General features: G+C 54.1%; 1 protein-coding gene across 8 annotated transcripts in view; it reads left to right on the top strand.

Moving 5' to 3' along the window:
* Window positions 1-890: 890 nt before the first annotated feature.
* KCNG2 (potassium voltage-gated channel modifier subfamily G member 2) overlaps window positions 891-20,400 on the top strand; it is an 87,437-nt gene continuing 67,927 nt past the window's right edge. For 3 of the 8 annotated variants that reach the window (XM_070512805.1, XM_070512799.1, XM_070512802.1), the window contains exon 1: window positions 2,506-2,680. The gene's annotated coding sequence lies outside the window, so the exon portion shown is untranslated. Of the gene's footprint in view, window positions 2,085-2,505; window positions 2,681-2,758; window positions 3,864-9,680; window positions 9,902-20,400 lie in introns of those variants that run through there. The other 5 variants (XM_070512806.1, XM_044744007.2, XM_070512804.1 and 2 more) reach the window with 5 other exon arrangements.

Here is a 20,400-nt window from a genome sequence, read left to right as displayed (position 1 = left end):
CATGACTGTGTTGTAAGTGCCTGAAATAATGGGGATAATCGGTTTGTTTACTATGGGCCAGATGTGTCCTAGGATTAACTCACTTACTTACCCAAACACTGCAGTGGGTCCTATGATCATCGCATTTTACAGCTGAGGGAACTGAGGCACAGGAAGTGAGGGACTTGGTTAAAGACACACAGACCTCTAAGTGCTGGACCAGGATTCTCACCCTCCTGGGCCAGCGAGCTTACACTGCGCTGTTTCAAAAAGAAAGGGTGAAAGTCGGCCAACTCTACAAAAGTCGTGTTAGACCACTTCTTTTGGCCCTCTCTCTTGGTGATATGGGTAGACTTACCAGTTCAGATGCCTGATTAGCTACCTTTTGATTTCAGAAAGGCTTTCGACGAAGTCTCCGTTGACTTCTCCCAAACTAAATGGGAAGTGTGAGTTGCTAGAACAGTCCGGTTGGGAGGTAGATTGTGGCTGGCACAAAGGCCAGGCTCAAGGCAAGCTGGTTGTCAGCATCAAAGGGAGGCAGAGCTCAGCGGAAGCCCCGGGGCCCCGAGGACGCTCCCTCCTTTAGAAAACAGGGACCGTACTGACGACGTGGACTCACAATTTTCCAGTGGCTCGAGGTGAGGGAGGAGCTAATATGCTGCATGATAGGACTTAGGTTCTGAAACACCTGACGGGCTCACCAAAAAAGGTTAGTGAGAACTAACAAAATAAAATTTAATAGGAACAAATTATAACACACTGCACCAGATTTTAAAGAACCAAATGACTGGAAATTATGATCAGGAAAAATCAAACACAACTGCACAAGTAGACTGGAGAGAGCTAGAGATTTCTGTTGACTAAAAACCCAGGGTTGACTGAAAATGTGGTATGGTGGCAGAAAAGGCTGGTGAGCGTGTGGGCTGGATAAACAGAGGTCTAGAATCTAGAAAAGGTAGGTGACGGGCTAGTTCCACCCTGCATGTCACAGCAACCAGGGACCTGATACAAGGTGCAAGATACAGGGTCTGCAAGAGGCAGCAGGGTGGAGCTGGGTCTGGACGTCGCCTCCGTGTAGAAATCGTCCCTCCCCATCCACATTCATGCATATGGGAATCAGGCCACCAGCTGCCAGCATCACTGTGGTCCAGGCTCCAGGAGAGCTTTCCATAAGATGTTTGTTTATTGATGTTTTGGCGGGTGTTCCTCCGGGTTGGAGGGCTTCCGTGTTAAAGGGATTCTCTCCAAGTTCTGCCCCAACAGCTACAATATCCATTCAGCCGGCAGCAACTGCCCGGAAAGGCAGACTCTGCTGGCAAACGCAGCGGCCCCAGAAGTCCTCATTTCCTGCGGGAGAGGTGGCCTTTCAGGACCAGGGTGGTCAGGCCTCTCCTGCTCTGAAATTCGATGGGTGTTTCTATGGAGAAAAATCCTTCCTCCCAAGGTCTGGGTGCTCAGCCTCAAACTGGGGAGGAACATTTCCTTCTTGTTAATGCAAATGATGGAACATCCCTCATCAGAGATGGAATGTCGTAATCCAAGATCCATTACACAGACGCGTCTGGCATCGCTGGCCCCACACAGCAGGCTCTCCTGGTGACCGGCCAAGCGTCTCCAGACCCCACAAGTGGCCTTCCCCAGGGCCCTCAGGGCCGCGCCCACGTGGAAAGCTCCTGGTTCTGCCCCCTTACTGCAAGGACTGCTTTGGGGTGCGGTTACGGGGGATGGGAGGGGGTCTATGCCTCCACGGGGAGTGTGTGCGGGCGCGCGTGGGAGCTGCGGTGCCTGCCGCGCTGGTGGGCGTGCTGCGCAGAGCTGAGTCCGCGCCCCATGCGCCCCCGGGGGCTGGCTCCCAGTGGACACAGCCCCAGGCTCCGGGCTGCTGGCCGCACAGCCGCGCCCGGGGGTCCGCTCGCCTCTGGGACCAGGGCCGGCGCGAGGGGGCGCCGCGCCACCGCGTCGGGGCGGATCGCCAGGCCGGCAGGGGCGGCGCGCGGGGCGGCGCCGGACTCCACGGGCTGCGGGCTCCCGAGACGCCGCGCTCCGCCTCGAGGAGGCCGCCGGCCCTGAGAGCCGAGCGGCAGCCCGCGGAGTCCCGCCCCGAGGTAAAGTTGCACGCAGTGGGGCCGGAGGTCTACATCAGGGGGTCCTGGGGCCGGAGCGGGCGCAGGGGCGGGGAGGGTCTACACGGGAGGGTTCTGGGCAGGAGTAGGGCAAGGGGCACGCAGGAGAATCTACACTGTAGGTTCCTGAGGCCGGAGCGGGGACAGGCGGCTCGGCGGGGGAGGAGTGGTCTACACTGGAGTCTCTCGGGGCCGGAGCGGGGAAGGGGGCGCGCAGGTCTGCGCTGGAGGGTGGGGGGTCCAAGCAGGGCAAGGGGGGCGCAGGCACCTGTCCCGTAGCGGCAATGGTCCGGCGCGCGCAGTTTTACTCGGTTGCGCGGTGGGGCGGCGAAAGAGATTGGGAAGGGATGTCTGAAGCGTCCTGCCCCCATCCCGGGCCCCGCAGCCGGGGGCGGGGCTGTTCTGGGCACCGCCCCCGGCCCCCCTCAGGGCTCTGGGTGCGGAGTCCGGCGGGCGCCCGGTCGGAGGCGCGCGTGCTCGGCCGCTCCGTGCGCTTTCATGGAGGTCAGAGCGGCCGTGGCCGGGGCTGGGTTCCTGCCCCCGCCCCGTCTGTCCGCGTCGGATCTGCCGGAGCCCAGGTGAGAGGAAGGACAGGAGGTGCGAAGCGGCATCCGCGCCCCAGCGGGGTGACCAGGGCGGGGCACCCGAGTGGGTGACCAGGGCTCTCCCCGCGCCCGCCCTGGCTTGCTTGGTGGGCGCACCGGGTTCCCGCGAAGACGGGGCGGGACGTGGGCGAGTCCCTGGCGCGCTGGTGCCCTTTCCTCACCGCTTCCTGCCGCCTTCATATACGCACCGGCCAGCGCACACACGCATACCTCCGACACACGCACACACTCCCGGACATGTGCTCACGGCCGCCCTCCCAGCCCTGCCTCCCCCCGGCACGGGCGCAGACCTGGGGCGCGGACCTGAATCCGGGAGACGGAGCCCGGCTGGGGAAGCCTCGCTTCTGCAAACTCGGAGCCCGGGCGCGCCTTGCGCCTCCCCGCCGGAGCCGGCCGCGGGGCTCCCACGCTCGTCCGCCGAGCATGGACCGGGTGCTGGGGCTGGGGGCGCAGGGAACCTCGGCGCGCATGGCGGGGGGCGTCCGGCAGGGCGAGCTGGGCTCTCTCTGCCCCCCTAGCCCTCCCCTGAGCTCGCGAGTCTCCGGGGACCCCGGGGCGTCCGTGCGTGCGCGCGTGCTTGCGCTCTCGCGGTTTCGGGGGGACAGCGGAGCGCACTCGCAGCCCGCCTCCTTCCAGGGGATTCGGTTTCTAGTTTCTGGTTTCTGGCTCTTCGAGCAGAGCCGCAGACGTGGGCTGTGACTGCCTTTGTCACTCTTTGTCACCTCGTCTGAAACCCCCCAGCCCAGAGCTCGGTTTGGGCTCCACTGGATTCTACTTGGTCTTTAGAATTCTGGAAAGTCCTTCTTTTCCCTGCCTGGAGCCTCCCTTTCTCCTCCCTCTTCCTGGGGCTGCAAAGACCGCGATTTCCTGAAGCGGCTCTCAAGGCCGGCGTTTGGAGCAAGCGGCAGTTGTAAAATGGATTTTGACTGTTGGTAAATCCCGGAATGCGTCCGCTGGGAGGTGCCTCCGCGGAGGTGCAGGAGGAAGGCTGGTTCGCTGCCCGGCCCTGCTCGGGGGCAGCCCTCGAAAGGGAGAGATCAGCTCGGTGAACCCCCCAAGGTCATCCCGTCTTCAAGGGGATGAAAGCGCAGGGACCAAGTCTGAGAAGTTTTCGTTTCTGCCGAGAAATCCAGGACGGATCCCGCGGACCCGACAGGTTTAAGCAGAAGAGTGCCCTCCTCCCCCCTCCTCTCTCCTCCCCCTCCTCTCCCCTCCCCTCTCCTTCCCCTCCTCTCTCCTCCCCCCTCCCCTCCCCTCCTCCCCTCTCCCCTCCTCTCTCCTCCCCCCTCCCCTCCACTCCCCTCTTCCCCCCTCCTCTCTGCTCCCCTCCTCTCTGCTCTCCCCTCCTCTCTCCTCCTCTCCTCTCCCCTCCCCTCTCCTCCCCTCCTCTCTCCTCCCCCTCCCCTCCACTCCCCTCCTCCCCCTCCTCTCTCCTCCCCTCCTCTCCCCTCCTCTCTCTTCCCCCTTCTCTCTCCTCCCCCCTCCCCTCCACTCCTCTCCTCTCTCCTCCTCTCTCCTCCCCCTTCTCTCTCCTCCCCCTCCTCTCTCCTCCCCCTCCTCTCTCCTCCCCTCTTCTCTCCTCCTCTCTCCTCCCCCTCCTGTCTCCTCCCCCTCCTCTCTCCTCTCCCCTCCTCTCTCCTCCCCTCCTCTCTCCTCTCCCCTCCTCTCTCCTCCCCTCCTCTCTCCTCCTCTCTCCTCCCCTCCTCTCTCCTCCCTCTCCTCTCTCCTCTCCCCTCCTCTCTCCTCCCCTCCTCTCTCCTCCCCTCCTCTCTCCTCCCCTCTTCTCCTCTTCCCTCCTCTCCCCTCCCCTCCCCACCTCTCCCCTCCCCTCTCCTCCTGTCTCCTTCCCTCCCCTCCCCTCCCCTTTTCTCCCCTCTTCTCCTCTTCTCCTCTTCCCTCCTCTCCCCTCCCCTCCCCTCCTGTCTCCTTCCCTCCTTTCCCCTCCCTCCCCTCCCTCCCCTCCCTCCCCTCCCCTTCCCTCCCCTCTTCTCCCCTCTTCTCCTCTTCCCCCCCTTCCCTCCTCTCCCCTCCCCTCCTCTCTGAGACTGAATGTCGTGTACAGCTGCCTGCAAAGGCCTCACTTCATTAATAATTCCCACTTAGTCAATGGGATGGAATTGCTGTGGGTTCTTTTAAACTGTGAATTTTGAGGGCCAGTGTGGCACATTTGGGGAGTGAAATCCATTTGGCTGTGGATCCCTGGGGCCGACCAGCCACACTCATACTAAGGATTATACAGTGTTGCCAAGAAAAGACTTATATCTGTATCTTAATTGGGGGCTGGTTATGAAAACTTCTTTGAGATTCTTTCCAAGACCAGTGCCAAATAGTGTTCTGATTCCTTTTTTCTTACAATTTATGTATTTCACTTTGCAAAAGTTTTTTTTTTATAACTTGAGATTTCCATAATTTAAGGAAAAAATTGGGTGTTTTTGTAGGCATGGGAAGAAAAGGAGGGAAGCGAGTTCTTGGCTGGCACAGAAGCGGGAGGCTGTGCAATTTTTCCTTCCAATGCCTGGCACAGAGTCCTGCGCATGCCAGCTGCTCAGAAAATATGTGCTGGCTGATTAATTGTTTGGTTATAATTAAGAGTTTCTACCCAGTGTATGGCTGGGAGCTGCATTAATAATTACAGGTGTATGTGCCATAATTAACAGGTTGTGTAGAACACATAGGCTGGCAGGAAATGATAAAATGTCGCGGTTTGCCCTGACAAAAGCAGGTGAGGTCCGAGTGTCCCGGGAGGGCTCCGTGCAGCCTCTTCCTCCTCTGGCCCCGCGGTTCTGGATGCTCTTCCTGGAAGAAGCTCCTGTTCCTCAGGCAGCAGGAGGGCAGGCGGGGCTGCAGGTGTCTGGAGTGGGAGGGAGAGCTCGGCTCCGCAGCGAGAGCGGCTGCGTGGGGGTGGGTGTGCAGGGGAGCAGATGGGGCATCGCCAGGGTGTGGGTGCCGGGGTATTGGGAGAAGCCAGGAGAAGGGCGCCCGGGACTGGAAAGATGAGCATGGTGGCTTTTCCCAGTGAGACGGCTCCAGGAGGTCCGAGAAGAACGGCCTTGTGTGTCTAAATGCCTGAGTGCCTGTGTACTGATGGGCAACTTCACGAGAAATAGGGATGTTTTAGGGCCGAAGCATGGAGCTCCCCCACTGCCTGTGAGGTCACTCACTATCAGACTGAGCAGGGATGTCGTCAGGCAGCCCCTGGGCCTGTGACTGAGGAGGGCAGCAGTGCAGGGAGGGGAACCGGTGACTGCCTCCCCCACTGCACAAGGCTGGCCCCACAGCCACAGCCTCCACTCCTGGGGCTGGTCAGGGCCCCGGGCTGCATCAGAGCCTGCCTTTTAACAGGGGATCAGTCTGTGTCCCGCAGAGTGAGGGGCATGCGGGGTCCACTGGGCATTGAAGAAACACTATGGGTCTCTTTCACCGTCCTGTGCTTTCTTGAGAGCAGTTGCCCTTCAAGGGGCGCTGAAGCGGACGAGACAGAGAGGGTGGCCCTTGGCTCAGAGGCCAGTTGCCCGCTCCTGCCCCACCTGTGGGCACCTGTGGGCTTTCCTGGGCTCCTCTACCCAGCAGGTTTGTTTGTGAGAACAAACTCTATGGAACCTGGATTCGAGACCACTTTGCGGAGCCCCTGGAACTGAATGTCAGGTGGAAACAGATCACCAGAGGAAGGCTGGAGGGTCCACCCAGAGTCACGGCACTGGTACAAGGAATCTTTCTAAGCAATCCAGCTCGGCCTCCTCCTGTGGCAGGTGGAGTGGGACTGACCAGCAGCACACAGACTGGCTATCGGGAGCTTCGTGTGACTGAGTCACCGTAAGAACCGGGGAGGGGGGGGGGGTGCCCAGTCCTGTGAGCACGCGTCCCCGTCCCGAGGGCCTGAGACGTTGGGCAGAACTGCTAAATGCTGATATTTTCTGATTCCTCCCACGTGGGGTGAGAAGGCTGCACAAAATAATGTCTTAGCTCCTGACATTTAGAGGAGAAACTTGTCTCGTAAAAAGAGACATCAGTAGTACGTTCACTCAAAATGGAAATGCCCAACATTGTAATCTGATTGTGTGTTTAGAAAATCTAACTGAAATGTAATGTCTAAACGGCACAGAAGACCTTTGCGTTGCTTTATTAAATTAATGAAGCTGAGACAGTGCGAGAGAATTCACAGAGCGAGACTGGACGCAGCTGTGACGGCAAACTGCCCCCTCGGCCCCCACTCCCAGGCTGCTCCTGAGGGGCCGGGCTGGGGCTGCAGCTCCTCATCCCCACCACGCTGGTCCTGGACGGGCGGCTGGGCATCATGGCATCTCTTGATTTAGCAGCCCCTCCCCTTGCCTCCCCCAGCACACCTGCCCTCCGGGCCACACCTGCCCTGTCCCCGACCCTCAGTCCCTCAGGCCTCGGCCCTGCCTCCCCGTGGACAAGCCGACTCGGTGAGGACGGCAGACCAGTGCAGGCGGTAGCCGGAGCCCGGGTGGCAGTTCCCAGAACTTAATGAGCTTCCTGGATATTTTTAACCTTCTCAGATATTTAAACGATGGGGTTTCAATCTTAGATTAGACTTGGGGAGTGCTGGGCGTGTGAATTCGCAGGCTAGAATATGGGGCCCCACGGAGCCCAGAAACCCTCAGGCTAATCTGGATGCTCCTGCAGCTTCTTGCTAAATTCTGGCTTGAAGAGCCAAATTTATTTCTATAAAGGATTAGCGCCTGTGGGAGAGGCTGTGATCCCCGTGCTCCTGACGCTGCTTTCCTTCTCCTGGGCTGCGGCCTCTTGCCCAGGGCCTGGGGAGGGCTGTGGGGGACAGAGCCTGGCTGCCCTGGCTTCCCGGCCCCATGCCCCTGGCCGGTGTCTCCGCAGTGCCCACCCCTTGTGTGGGCTGAGGTCCTTGCCGTGGATGCATCCCGACTGCCCCACTAACCCTCAAGGGCCCTGCTGACCTGCTTCCGGCCACACCCAGGGGCTCAGTGTGGTTGGGGGCTGGGGCCTGGGGCTTCAGGTTCTCAACAGGAGTCCTGGTGAGTCTCTGGTGGGGAGGCTGGAAACACTGTTCTGTGTGCAGCTGGCATCTCTGTAGTGAGACCGAGGAGAGGAGAAGGGCCAGCATTTCTTACATCTCAGGCGTAGTTCGTGTGTTCTGGGTTGCAAAAGAAAACGTATTTCTCACCGTGGGTTCAAAATAATGGAAAGACCTTGCCCAGCGCTGTGTGTGCAGAGGCACCCAGGTCTCCTTTTCAATGAATTCAGCTTAGTTGGATTTAGGACCTAGTTGGGAAGCAGAGGACAGGGCCTGGCCATGCACGGTGGGCTCAGGACCCCTGGAACTGGCTAAGTGGGCACCGGTGGGTTCCCCCATCCCCGAGACCGAGGTTGCCTCCGCCGTCCCCTCGGGCAGAAGCACGTGTGTGTGCTGAGCCACCAGCCGCCCCGCCGGCCGACTTCCAATGGTCTCCCTGGATATGTGTGTCCAGCCCGAGGCTGGCGCGGCCAGGAAGTGGGCTCCCTCCCTGTTTTCTTTCTTTCCTTTTTTTCTGGATGCAGGGAGCTATCTTTGTGTGTAGATTAACAGGAAAAAAAGTGCACAACAAGTTTTATATCCGTATATTTTATTTAACATCATAGCAATTAGTGCAATGGAGTGAAATGCGTCAGTGAAATAAAAGTCAAAAATAGGAAAGAAAAGATGTCCTTCTGTGGGGGAAGGGATACACTGGTACATCCATTCCATGAAGTACTACTTTGCAACAAAAAGGAACGAGCTATTGATAGACCCGATAACTTGGGTGAATCTCTGGGGAGTTGTGCTGAGTAAAATAAGCTGGTCTCTAGTCATCATTCTGCATGATGCCATTTATATAACATTCTTGAAATGACAGAGTTATAGATGGAGGACGGATGCGTGGTGGCCAGGGTGAAGGAGAGGTGGGAGGGGATCAGTGTCTGGAGGCCCTGGGGCGGTGGATGCCCTGTGTCTGGACTGGGTCAGAGCCAGCACCCTGGCTGGGGGATTGGGCTGCAGTTTTGCAAGATGCTGCCATTGGGGAGGCTGGGCAAAGGGCACTCGGGGTCTCTCTGTGTTGTTTTTTCAACTGCCTGTGAATCTACAATTGTCTCAAAATAAGGTTAATTTTAAAAATGGTGGGGGCTGGCCCAGTGGTACAGTGGTTAAGTTCCACATGTTCCACTTGAGTGGCCCAGGTTCGTGGGTTCAGATCCCGGGCGTGGACGTACACAACCCATCAGTCATGCTGTGGCAGCTACCCACATACAAAATAGAGGAAGATTGGCCACAGATGTTAGCTCAGGCACAATCTTCCTCAGCAAAAAAACAAAGTAACAGATTTCATATAAAAGTTTAGTAAAAGTTCTGGATAATTAAGTCCGCCTTAAGAGTGGTTACCTTGAGGAATAGATTTGGTTTGAAGGGGATGGTGAAGGTGGACACGTACTTTTTACTCTACACGCGTCTGTATTTTGTTATTTCTTACAATGAAAATGTATTTGTGTGTTAGTAATATAACTTAAAATATATTTATCTTGGGGGTAAGGAACGCTTCTCAGAGAAAGTGACTTTAATATCCAAAAGCATCATTCTTCGCAGCATTCATGAGACAGTATCTGGCTCTAAATTAATACTGAAGTAACGTCCTGTGACAGGGAGATGGCAGACGTCAGGGCCCGTCCTCAGGTGAGGCGTGATGCACCGTTTGCCCATGTGCTTGCACACAGTGTAAACGGGGTGCGGGTTGGGGTGGGAGTTGTGACCTCCAGTGGAATCCAAGAAGAGACAGCATCATGCTCCTACCGGGTCCCAGTGTCAAACAAAGGACCACGACTCAGTGAAAACGTGGGTGTCTCCTCAGCGTCCTCAGTGTCACCACCCTCCACGCCCACCGTCCCCCTCCAACCGGATGGCACACAACCCCAGCCCTCGTCCTCAACAGTCTTGCTAAACCTTTCTGTTTCACTGTCCAGGAGGGAGGCAAGAGGAGAACCTTGGAAATGGGGTCTGAACACCTGAACTTGAGAGCTGCCCCGGGAGGGCTGTCCCGAGCCCCTGACGTGGAGGTCCTTCCTCCTCGCGCAGCGCCCTGCCCATCTCCCCTTACCTGGTGCCCACGCCCGCTCGGCTGGCTGCCCTGGAGCCCGGCGGCACCTGCTGCAGCTGCTGTGCAACCGCTGTGTGAATTTAGCCAACAGGTAAAAACACACAAAGGAAGATCAGAATTTTCAGTGGTTGTCTGTGGTGATGGGATTAAAGATATTTTTTCCTTCTCTTTTATTGTACTGCCCAATTTTCCATTCTTCCCGTGGGTTAGTTTTATAATTGGAACATTATTTTTTATGAAGATGAACGTCTAGGACTCATTTAGGCAAATTAATGTAGAGAAGAATAAGAAACATCCAAACCTATCCTTCTTATGGATGAAAGAAGAGAGAAGGGGTGTCGCCTCCATCCTGGGGAGGCTCCGCCCTCGAGCGCCCATCAGCTGGCCAGTAACATGGGTGTTTTTGCAGAATGGACAAGGTTCAGGTGCTTCCTTCGTGGATGGGAGGCTGAATCTCGGTGGGATAATATCATGATCCACTTCGGCCAAATTAACCCCCTAGTCCAGTCAAAGCAGCTGACTCTGTGGGGCGACTGTGCAGTGTGCTCAGGGGCGGGAGGAGGGACCGGCTTCTAGTGGGAAGACCGGGCGCACGGATGGGGGAGTCACACCACAGCTCCCCAGCTTGTAGTTGGCGCCCAGGATGCTGGAAATCACCTGCTTTTATATCCTTCCATGCAAAGCTCTAAACCTCATTAGACCATGCTGCTCAGAGCCAGCTCAGGGACCTGCAACCCTGGGGATGTCGTGTCCCTGAGCCGCTATTTGGCAGCCTCGTGTGTGCCCTCCTCAGAGACGGCAGATGGGAGACAATGCAGAGTGGTGGCAGCGGGGCCTAGGAGTGGGGTCCCGGGCCCATGGAGCAGCTAGCTGTCCTCTGTTGGTGGCTTCTCGCTGCCCTCTGGGGCCGCATCTCCGGGTGGTTCCCCAGGCCAGCCGCCTCTGCTGTGCTCCCCCTCTCTGCAGCTGATTGTTCATTGGGATGTCAATTCCCAGTGGGAGTGAAACTTTGACTCATTCCAGTTCACTGCCTTCCTTCCGGAAGTGGATAAAGGGCGCATTTCAAATTGAATTAAAAGGCTGTTAACGCACGTGCAAGTGAGATGAATAATGAGTCATTTCCTCTTTCTCATGAACATGAGATGTTCTCGTGGGCCTGACCGAGTGGGACATGGGGAAGCATTCGCTGACCTTGAGTGGGGCCGGCAGGCGTGTGAGGCAGTGGACAGGCGGCCGGGCGTGGTGGGGAGCGAAAGCCAGGACCCAGGAACTCGCCAGCTCACACGTGCAGGATATGCCGATCTTATTCCTGAGCAAAGCCAATGCCTGGGTGCGGGCGGCGGGCAGCAGCCAAGCTGCAGAGCTCATGCAGCCTTAAAGCTACAGTTGTCATGTGTGATCGTCCACAGGTTGTCAGGTGTATTTGTCACGCAGCTATCACACATGGCTGTCACATGGTTGTGACACACGGCTGTCACACAGGTAGTCACACTTTTCATATGCGGTCGTCACACCTGGCTGTCACACGGCTGTCACTGTGGCACGGTCAGCAGGTATTTGGTGGTGTCACTTCTCTGGTCACATCGAGCTTTCCAGGATGCCCTGCTCTCTCTTTCCCTGTCAGCACCCCCGGCCCCCACTGATGGCACAGAGGGCTGCCCGCTGCCTCCCCTGCAGGATCCTGGACTGTGTTCCTTTGCCCACAGCACCTTCTCTGCTCGCAAGTGCCTTGTTCTTGGCCCTGAGCACCCCTTCCTTCAGTGCACGGCTTTTGACCCGTTGAAAGGCCTGGTCGGGGAGGGTTGCTGTGAAACCGTCAGCAGGCAGGACATGCGTGCTTTCCAAGGACGGTGTGTGGGGTGGGGGCAGGCACTGCAGCTCGTCTCGCCCCCCTCACTGTGCCTACTTGAAGCAACCTGCTCGCGGCCCCCCCACCGGACAGACTTGACCTGCCGCAGACACTGCAGTGGCAGAACATTGTCCCAGTCGGGAAGCGTGAGTGCGTGGGCCACAGTTTGCTCTCCCACCCGAGATCCACATCAGGCAACCCTGAAGGAGGACCTTGAGGTCAGATAAGAGGGTAAGACGAGCTGCCCCATCATCTCGAGGAAGGTGCAGACAGAAACCGCTGCGTGAGACCCCCAGTGTGAGGAGGCCATGGCGGGGAGCACAGTGCAGTGGCGCAGCCATCCTCCGCCACGCGATGCTCCTGGATTCCAGGGTCTCAAGAAGCAGAAGCGGACAGCCTTGGCGAGGCTCCCTGAGGTTACTGCCGTCCCCGCCTCCTGTGCCGGGTCCCCACACTTTCCATAACAAACGTGCATTAGTAAGCTAGGAAACTATTTGAACGGCAGAGAATATGTTCCTGAAACAAGTGATATAAGTATTTATTTTTGGAACTCTGACTGTTAAAGTCAAATTATATAAAAATTAAATGACACCAGTTCATTCCAGGGAGACTGTCATGTGGCAGCCCTCTTTCCCGGTGCACTGGATTTCCCGCTGTGCTTTCACACCAGCTCCACCTAATCTGAGAGCTCGCTCAAGACTGCCTGCATTCCCGGCCCTGAAGAGGTCGGACTGAGAAAGAAGGGTTTGTGCACTGCTGGGCCCCTTCGCCTCACGCTGTTTCCCCCGCTGGCCTCCTGCGACCGTGTGGTTTCCCTCTTCAGAACACGTAGACGTGTTCACCAGGATGTAAAAGTAACGTTTCGTCGTGGTAGGAATAGTTGATGTTTGGTTCGTACTAAAATGACAGGACTGTCTGAACTGAACAACGGCCCCTCCCGTGCATGGCCTCCAGGTTTCTCACACGGTGACTCGGGGCTGTTCTTGCTTCTGGTGTTACAGATACAGGAACCGGGACACAGAGTAGTCGACTGACTAGTAACAAACCTCGATCTTCAGCAGCCTGGATGGGGCAGAAGCCCTTGAGTCTCTCTTGGCCAGGGTGTCCGGAGCTGAGGGGCAGATTTTAACCTTGAGGTAATTGGTACGAGGTGTGGTGGCTGCTGAGCCGGGAAGAGCCAGTGCTAGGAGCAGGCGGGGCAGTGGTGACTCGGAGATTGCTCTTACGCGCTGGTGGCGTCTCATTTTTGTAGCTTTGCTGACCTGGGATCCTGTATGGATTGTCCTGAATAATCACAGAGGAATGTGATTCTGATGGTCTTGTCACCAATTAGTTAGATTGCAGGGGTCGTGGAGAAGTTCTTTTTATCTTTCCAACACGTTAAGACACGAGTACCTGGGCAGGTGTCCAGCCCGGGCTAGTTACCCGTGGAGCTCTGAGCATGGCTTCACCAAGAGCAGGAATGTGACCCAGTGCCGACAGAGGTGGGAGAGGGAGGGAGGCAGGCAGGTCCCAGGGAGGTGGATGCTGGTGAGGGGGAGCCTCGAGGACCTGGAGCTGGACTCCTCCGCAGACTAATTCATCCAGGAGGTGGCCCAGGCGGGAAGGGTGAATGAGGAGGCCTCTCAGAATCTTCTCCCTTCCTCTTGACTCTGGGTCCAGTCTTCAGTCTCGGAGAGGGGCCCCAGTTCCCAGCTTCCTCCTGGGAGCAACAGCGCAGCTGCTCCTGCATGGCAGTCAGCTGTGGACTCAGCTGCCGTCCTCGCCCCTCGGATGCTGCGAGTCTGTGAGTGCACCAAGGCACAGCCTGCTCGCTGGGGAGGGTGGTTATGCAGCTTCTGGGGGGCACAGGCACGCTGCTTGCGACTCCACCACCTGACACCAGTGGTTCTCCCCAGGAATCGCGCGTATTTCTCTGTGAATGTGAATCGTGTGTCACCCGCTCTAGAGATTCTGAACAAGTCTTCTAAGAGGCAGGACGTTTGAATTGAGAGAAAACGGAAGTTTAGGAATCTTGAGGGCTGGCCTGTGTGAGCTGGTGGCCAAGGCCTGGAAGGTCCTGAGCCTCAGGTGCCAGAATTCCTTAAGGAGTCTGTGAGTCACGTTTGGATCTGTAAACGATACTTTCTTCCTGATCCTTGTGCTCTCAAGAACTAATCAGTGATAAGAGCCTAAGCAACTACATGGCTTTGGAGGTTTCTGTATTGTGGCAAAATACACATAACGAAATTTACCATTTTAACCATTTTTAAGCATACAGTTCAGTGGCATTAAACACATTCATAATGTTGTGCAGCCATCACCATCCATCCCCATAACTCTTTTCATCTCATAAAACTGAGACTCTGTCCCCATTAAACAATAGCTCCCATCTCCCCTCTCCCAGCTTCTGACACCCACCATCCTGCTTTCTGTCTGTACGATTTTGGTGGCTCTAAGAACCTCATGTAAGTGGAGTCATACACTATTTGTCTTTTTGTGACTGGCTCGTTTCACTCAGGATAACGTCCTCCAAGTTCGTCCACGCTGTAGGATCTTGCAGAATTTCCTTCCTTTTATGGCTGAATAATATTCTACTGTATGGATATACCACATTTTGTTTATCCATTCATCTCTTGTTGGAAGCTCCCACCTGTTGGCTGTTGTGAATAATGCTGCAATGAACATGGTGTACAAATGTCTGTTTGAGTCCCTGCTTTCCATTCTTTTGGTATAAACCTGGACGTGGGTTTGCTGGCTCATATTGTGATTCTATTTCTAATTTTCTGAGGAGCTACAATACTGTTTTCCACAGCAGCTGCACCATTTTTATCCCCATCACCAGTGCCCAAGGCTCCAGTTTCTCCACATTCTGGCCCACACTTGTTATTTTCTGGGGGAGGAGGTTAGATAATAGCCATCCTGATGGGTGTGAAGTGGTAACTCATCGGTTTTAATTTGCATTTCCCTCATGGCTAGTGATATTAGAACCTCTTTCATGTGCTCGTTGGCCATTTGTATATCTTCTTTGAAAGAATGTCTATTCAAGTCCTTTGCCCATCTTTAAAATAGGATTTTTTGTTATTTTTGAGTTGTAGGAATTCTCTATATATTCCAGATATTAATCCTTTATCAGATGTATAGTTTGAAAATATTTTCTCCTTATAATCTGATCTGTGGGTTGTCTTTTCACTCTGTTGATAGTGTTCTTTGGTGCAGAAAAATTATTTAATATTGATGAAGTCCCATTTGTCTATTTTTGCTTTTCTTGCTTGTGCTTTTGGTGTCATATCAAGAAACCATTGCCAAATTCAATGTCATGCATCTTTTCCTCTAAGAGTTTTACAGTTTCAGGTCTTTGATCCATTTTTAGTTAATTTCTGTGTGTGGTGTCAGATGAGGGTCCAGCTTCATTCTTTGGCATGTGGATGTGCAGTTTTCCAAAACCACTTGTTGAAAAGACTGTCTTTCTCCATTGAACAGTTTTGGCTCCTTTGTCAAAAATCATTTGACCATATATGGAAGCGTTTATTTCTGGGCTCTATTCTGTTCCATTGATCTGTATGTCTGTCTTTATGCTGCTACCACACTGTACGACACTAGAGTTTTGTAGTAGTTTTGAACTCCAACTTTGTTCTTTTTCAAGATTGTTTTGGCTGTTCAAGGGCCCTTAAGGTCCCACGTGAACTTGAGGATGGACTTTTCTATTTCTGCAAAAACATCGTTGGGGTTTTCATAGGGATTGCACGAATCTACAGACCGCCTTGGGTAGTATAGACACCTTAACAATATCAAGTCTGCCCATCCCTGAACATGGAACTTGTTTCCAATTATTTGTGTCTTCTTTCATTTCTTCCAGCAACTTTCTGTAGTTTTCTGCGAGTGGTCTTTCCACTCCCTGGTCAGGTGTATTCCTAAGTATTTTATTCTTTTTGATCCTGCTGTAAACGGAGTTGTTTAAAATTTACAATGACTGGGGCCTTGGCTGCAGCCCGCTTGTAAAGCAGGGGTGACCCAGCAGCCCTTTTAGGTGCCGTCCCCGTCCACACACACCCCCTTCCTTGAGCCCCTGCTGCAGAGCCGCCCTCCTGCTGCCTCGGCTGTGAGGGCCTCCCCTCCACCTCCGTCCAGCTGTGTCACCCATGGACCCGTCCAGTGAGGCAGGGATGGCCATTGGGACACTTCCGCCAGGTTTCTTCCTGCTAATGTCCCTGTGCCTCCATAGGACTGACTTCCTAGAGAAGAATATGCGCCTGATGCTGCTGTTTCTGCAGGGGGTCTCCCCCACGTCCAGAGCGGTGACACCCCCCCCCCCCACCGCCATGAGTCCCTGCCGCTGCAGTGACTCCGCCTGCAGGACCTGACGACCCTGCAGGGCAGGACGTGGCTTTACTCTCTCAGCCCATTTGTGCCTGTCGCAGCCATGAGTAAAGGAGAAGGTTTCCCATGGCTGCCAGGAAACAGCATTTCTCCTAAAAATTTTGTTTTCGGAAACCTGAAAGTCAAAGCAGCCGCACACGAGTCCCTCAGAGGGGGCGTGAGGAGTCGCACTGGGTCCATGTGGCGCAGCAGAACTTGGGGCGGGCTTTCCCAAGCAGGAGGCCTTGCCTCCGGGAGACCGCAGTGCCGGAGTCAGCTCATGCCTGCAGGAACTCGTGTGCCCGAGACAGACACAGTTCCTGGAAGAAGTGTCCAGAAGGTATCCTCCTTCCAAGCACTGGGCTCGGGGTGCTTTGAGTGTCCTTTCGGGGTAGCCAGAGGTGGGCATCTGGCAGCCCTTGCTGTTAGAAACAACCCCCCCCCCCGCCCCCCAGGTAGCTGTGAAGAGCCATGGCCCCAAGGCCTGGCCAGGCTGCTGGGCATACTGCTGACACATGGTCCAGCCTCGGGGCCCAGGGCCCAGCCACGTGCCTGGCCAGCGTAGATGCTCAGCGACCTTCTGTGCATTGAATGAGAAACTGAGGCATGCGTGAATAGTCAAGAAGTGAAAGAAAGAAAATTAGGAAGAGAGGAGCAGAGGGGCACACAGGACAGTGGAGCAGCAGCGCCGGCACAAGACTCCTCCCCTTTGGTCCTCTAGGCCAGCGAGGAGCCGTGGCCACATGGGGAGGCCGGGGGCCAAGGCCACAGGCCCACAGGACGTGGGACAAGCAAGAAGCCCACAGAGGGACGCTGGGCAAGCTGATGCCTGGAAGGGGCCCAGGACACAACCCGCCGATGGCAGCGTGGGGCAGTGCATTGCGACCTGGCTCTTGCAGAGCACCCGCCCTGTGACTTGGCACACAGCCTCACTGAGCCATGGAACCTTTCAGGTGGCCCCATAGGTGTGGCTGGGGCTCAGGTCACAGAGCTGGAAGCCAAGGGGGAGGGCTGCTGCTCCAAGCCCTGGGCTCCCTCTCGCACCCCCTACACGTCCCCATCACGGTGACGGACTTGGCGCCTGTCCACACCCGGCGCCACACTGGGCACGTGGTCTACACAGTGTCTGCTCTGATTGGGCTGCGTCAGGGCCTGACAGGTTGAGCGTCATGCCCGTCATGAGTCATGAGGCATCTCGTGATCACTCTGCTCTGCTGTACAGATGGGCTTGGAGCTCAGCTCAGGACTCGGTCAGGCCGGCACAGCTGGCTGGCCAGAGCCAGAGGCTGTCCACCACATAAAACATAGAATTTGCCATTTTAACCATGTTCAGTTGTACCGTTCAGTGGCATTAACTACACTTACCATGTCATGCAACCATCAATACTACTTGCAAAACCTTTTCATCACCCCAGACGGAAACCCTGTGCACATTAAGCAATAAGTGTGCTTACCCTGCCCTCCAGCCCCTGGGAACTTATACTTACTGCCTGCACAAATTTGCCTGTTCTAGATATTTCCTAGAATATCGGTCCTTTTGTGTCTGGCTTTTTTCACTTAGCAGAATGTTTTCAAGTTTCATCCATGTTGTAGCAGGTGTCAGTACTTCATTTCTCTCTGTGCTAAAAAATATCCCGTTGTGGGTATAGACCACATTTTGTTTATCTGTTCATCTGTTGATGGACACTCCCACCTTTTGGCTATCGTGAATAATGCTGCTGAGAATACTGGCTTACATTTATCTGTTGGAGTCCTTGCTTTCAGTTATTTAGAGTATATACTTAGGAGTGAATTGCTGGCTCATATGGTAACTCTATGTTTATTTTTTTGAGGAATTGTCAGAATGTTTTCCTCAGCAGCTGCACCATTTTACATTCCCACCAGCAATGTACCAGGGTTCCAGTTTCTCCACATTCTTGTCAACACTTGTTATTGTCTGTCTTTTTTATTATAGTTATCCCAGTAGATATGAAGTGGAAACTCACTGTGGTTTTGATTTGCATTTCCACAATGGCTAATGATTTTGGTCACCTTGTCATGTGCTTGTTGGCCATTTGTGTATCTTCTCTGGAGAAATGTCTGTTCAAGTCCTTTGCCCATTTTTAAACTGGGTTGTTTCTCTTTTTGTTGTTGAGTTGTAGGAGCTCTTTATATATTCTCAATATTAAATCCTTATCAGATATGTGATTTGCAAATATTTTCTCCCATTCTGTGGGTTGTCTTTTCACTCTGTTGAGAGTGTCCTTCAATGCACAAAAGTCTAATTTTAATGAAGTATGACTGATCTGTCTTTTCTTTCCTCATGTATCCTTTTCATGTCATATCTAAGAATTGCCAAATCCAAGGTCATGAAGATTTGACTCTGTTTTTTTCTAAGAGTTTTATACTTTTACCTCTTAAACTTAGTTCGTTGATCCATTTTGAGTTAAGTTTTGTATAGGGTGTGAGGTAAGGGTTCAAGTTCATCCTTTTGCGTGTAGACATCCAGCTTTCCCAACTCCATTTGTTGACAAGACTGTCTTTTCCACATTGAATGGTCTTAGCTCCCTTGTCGAAAATCAACTGACCATCGAAGTGAGAGTTTATTTCTGGGCCTCTATTCCCTTCCTCTGATCGGTATGTCCATGCCAGGGCCACACTCTTGGTTACTGTAGTTTTGTAGCACGTTTTGAAATTGGGAAGTTTGAGACCTCCAACTTTGTTCTTTTTTCAAAATTGTTTTGGCTGTTTAAAGTCTCTGATGTTCCATATGAATTTTAGGATGAGTTTTTCCATTTCTGCAAAAAGCCCTGTTAGGATTTTGATGGCTATTCTAGAAGTGGGCTGAACATTCTAGCATGTTTTACCTGTGAGGACATCCCAGCATTAACATTTGGGGGAGGGGGTGTGATGGCTTCAGTAAAACTTGTCGCATTCAGACTCAAGGTGCTTTTCATTCCAGTGCCCCAGGGTTTAAGCAGAAAAAGTTACGTTTTTTAAAAAAACTTTTTATTTGAACTATTTTAGACTTACAGAAAAGCTGCAAAATTAGCACAGAGTTTTCTTGTATCTTTCACCCAGCTCCCCCTCATGCTAACATCTTACACGGCGATTACACAAGAATCCAAACCAGAAAGTTAACATCGGTCCTATACAGTAACTAAGTCGTAGCCCTTCCCACTACTCTGTGTTCGGGGACCCTGTTCAGGACCCTGTGCCACATTCGGTTTGTATTTCTCCTGAGTCCCCTGCAGCCTGTAGCTTCTCCAGTTTTTCTTTGCCTCTCGAGATGGTGACACTTGAGAAGAATGTTGTTCTCAGCCTGTGAGAACTTACTAACTCGATGCAGCCTCTTATGCACAGCTCCTTCTGTGTGCCACCTCACAGCATGCCCTCAAACACTGTTTCCCTCAGCCCCTCGGGCTAGTTCTCGTCTTCCCACCCTTCAGTGAGGGTATCTGTGTGCTGCTCACGTTACTGTTTTTCATTTATCCCTTTGGGTGTTGGTTTATTTTGTGGCGTGGGCACAGAGTGTGGAACACCACCATGGTTCTAAGAGTCAGAGCCACACAAAAGGCTACCGAGAGGAGGCTGTCTGGTCTTCATCCCTGCCACCCTCTTCGGACCGCACTTCCTTCCACCTTCCAGCCCTGTGTGGGACAAATCTCTTCATTTTATTTATTTATTTATTTATTTTAAATGATTTGTAAGTGGATTGTGAGACTCTTTTTTTTTTTCTTTTTGCAGGCTTTTTTTGGTGAGGAAGATTGGCCCTGACCTAACATCTATTGCCAAGCTTCCTCTTTTCTCCCCTCCTCAAAGCCCCAGTGCATAGTTGTGTACCCTAGGTGTAGGTCCTCCTAGCTCCTCTGTGGGGATGCAGCCGCAGCGTGGCTTGATGAGCGGTGTGTATGTCCGCACCCAGGATGCTAAGCCACGGATCCCAGGCCACTGAAGCAGAGCGCACAAATGTAACCACTATGCCACCAGCCTGGCCCACAAGTCTCTTTAGTTTCTGGTTGATGCTTCCTAAACGTCTCTGTGCAGTCAGGCGACACCTGTGTGTTTTGTGTGCCTCTGTCCTCCCCGAAGTGCAGCGTGCTCTAGGAGCTCCTCTGCAGCTTGTGTTTTCACTAACAGTCTACCCTGGAGCCACTCTGTCAGGTCATGGAGACCTTCCTCTTTCTCTCTGCAGCTGCGGCACACCCCACGGTGTGGACCCACCGTACGTATTCAGCCACTCTCCTCTGCATGGCCGTTTGGGTGGTTTCCAGTTACAAACCATGCTGCACTGAGTAACCTGTGCCTGTCTATTTTTGCGTGTCTTCAGGGTCGACTCCTGGAGGTGGGATGCACGTGCTAAATTGGCTGGGTGTTGCCCCTTCCCTCCAGAGGCCGGCCCCGTGCGCACCCCCACCCTGGGC

The sequence above is a fragment of the Equus asinus genome, chromosome 7, assembly GCF_041296235.1.
Source record: "Equus asinus isolate D_3611 breed Donkey chromosome 7, EquAss-T2T_v2, whole genome shotgun sequence".
Lineage (NCBI taxonomy): Eukaryota > Metazoa > Chordata > Mammalia > Perissodactyla > Equidae > Equus > Equus asinus.
The sequence above is the reverse complement of the archived record's forward strand: the minus strand, read 5'-3'. Positions and strand labels throughout refer to the sequence as shown.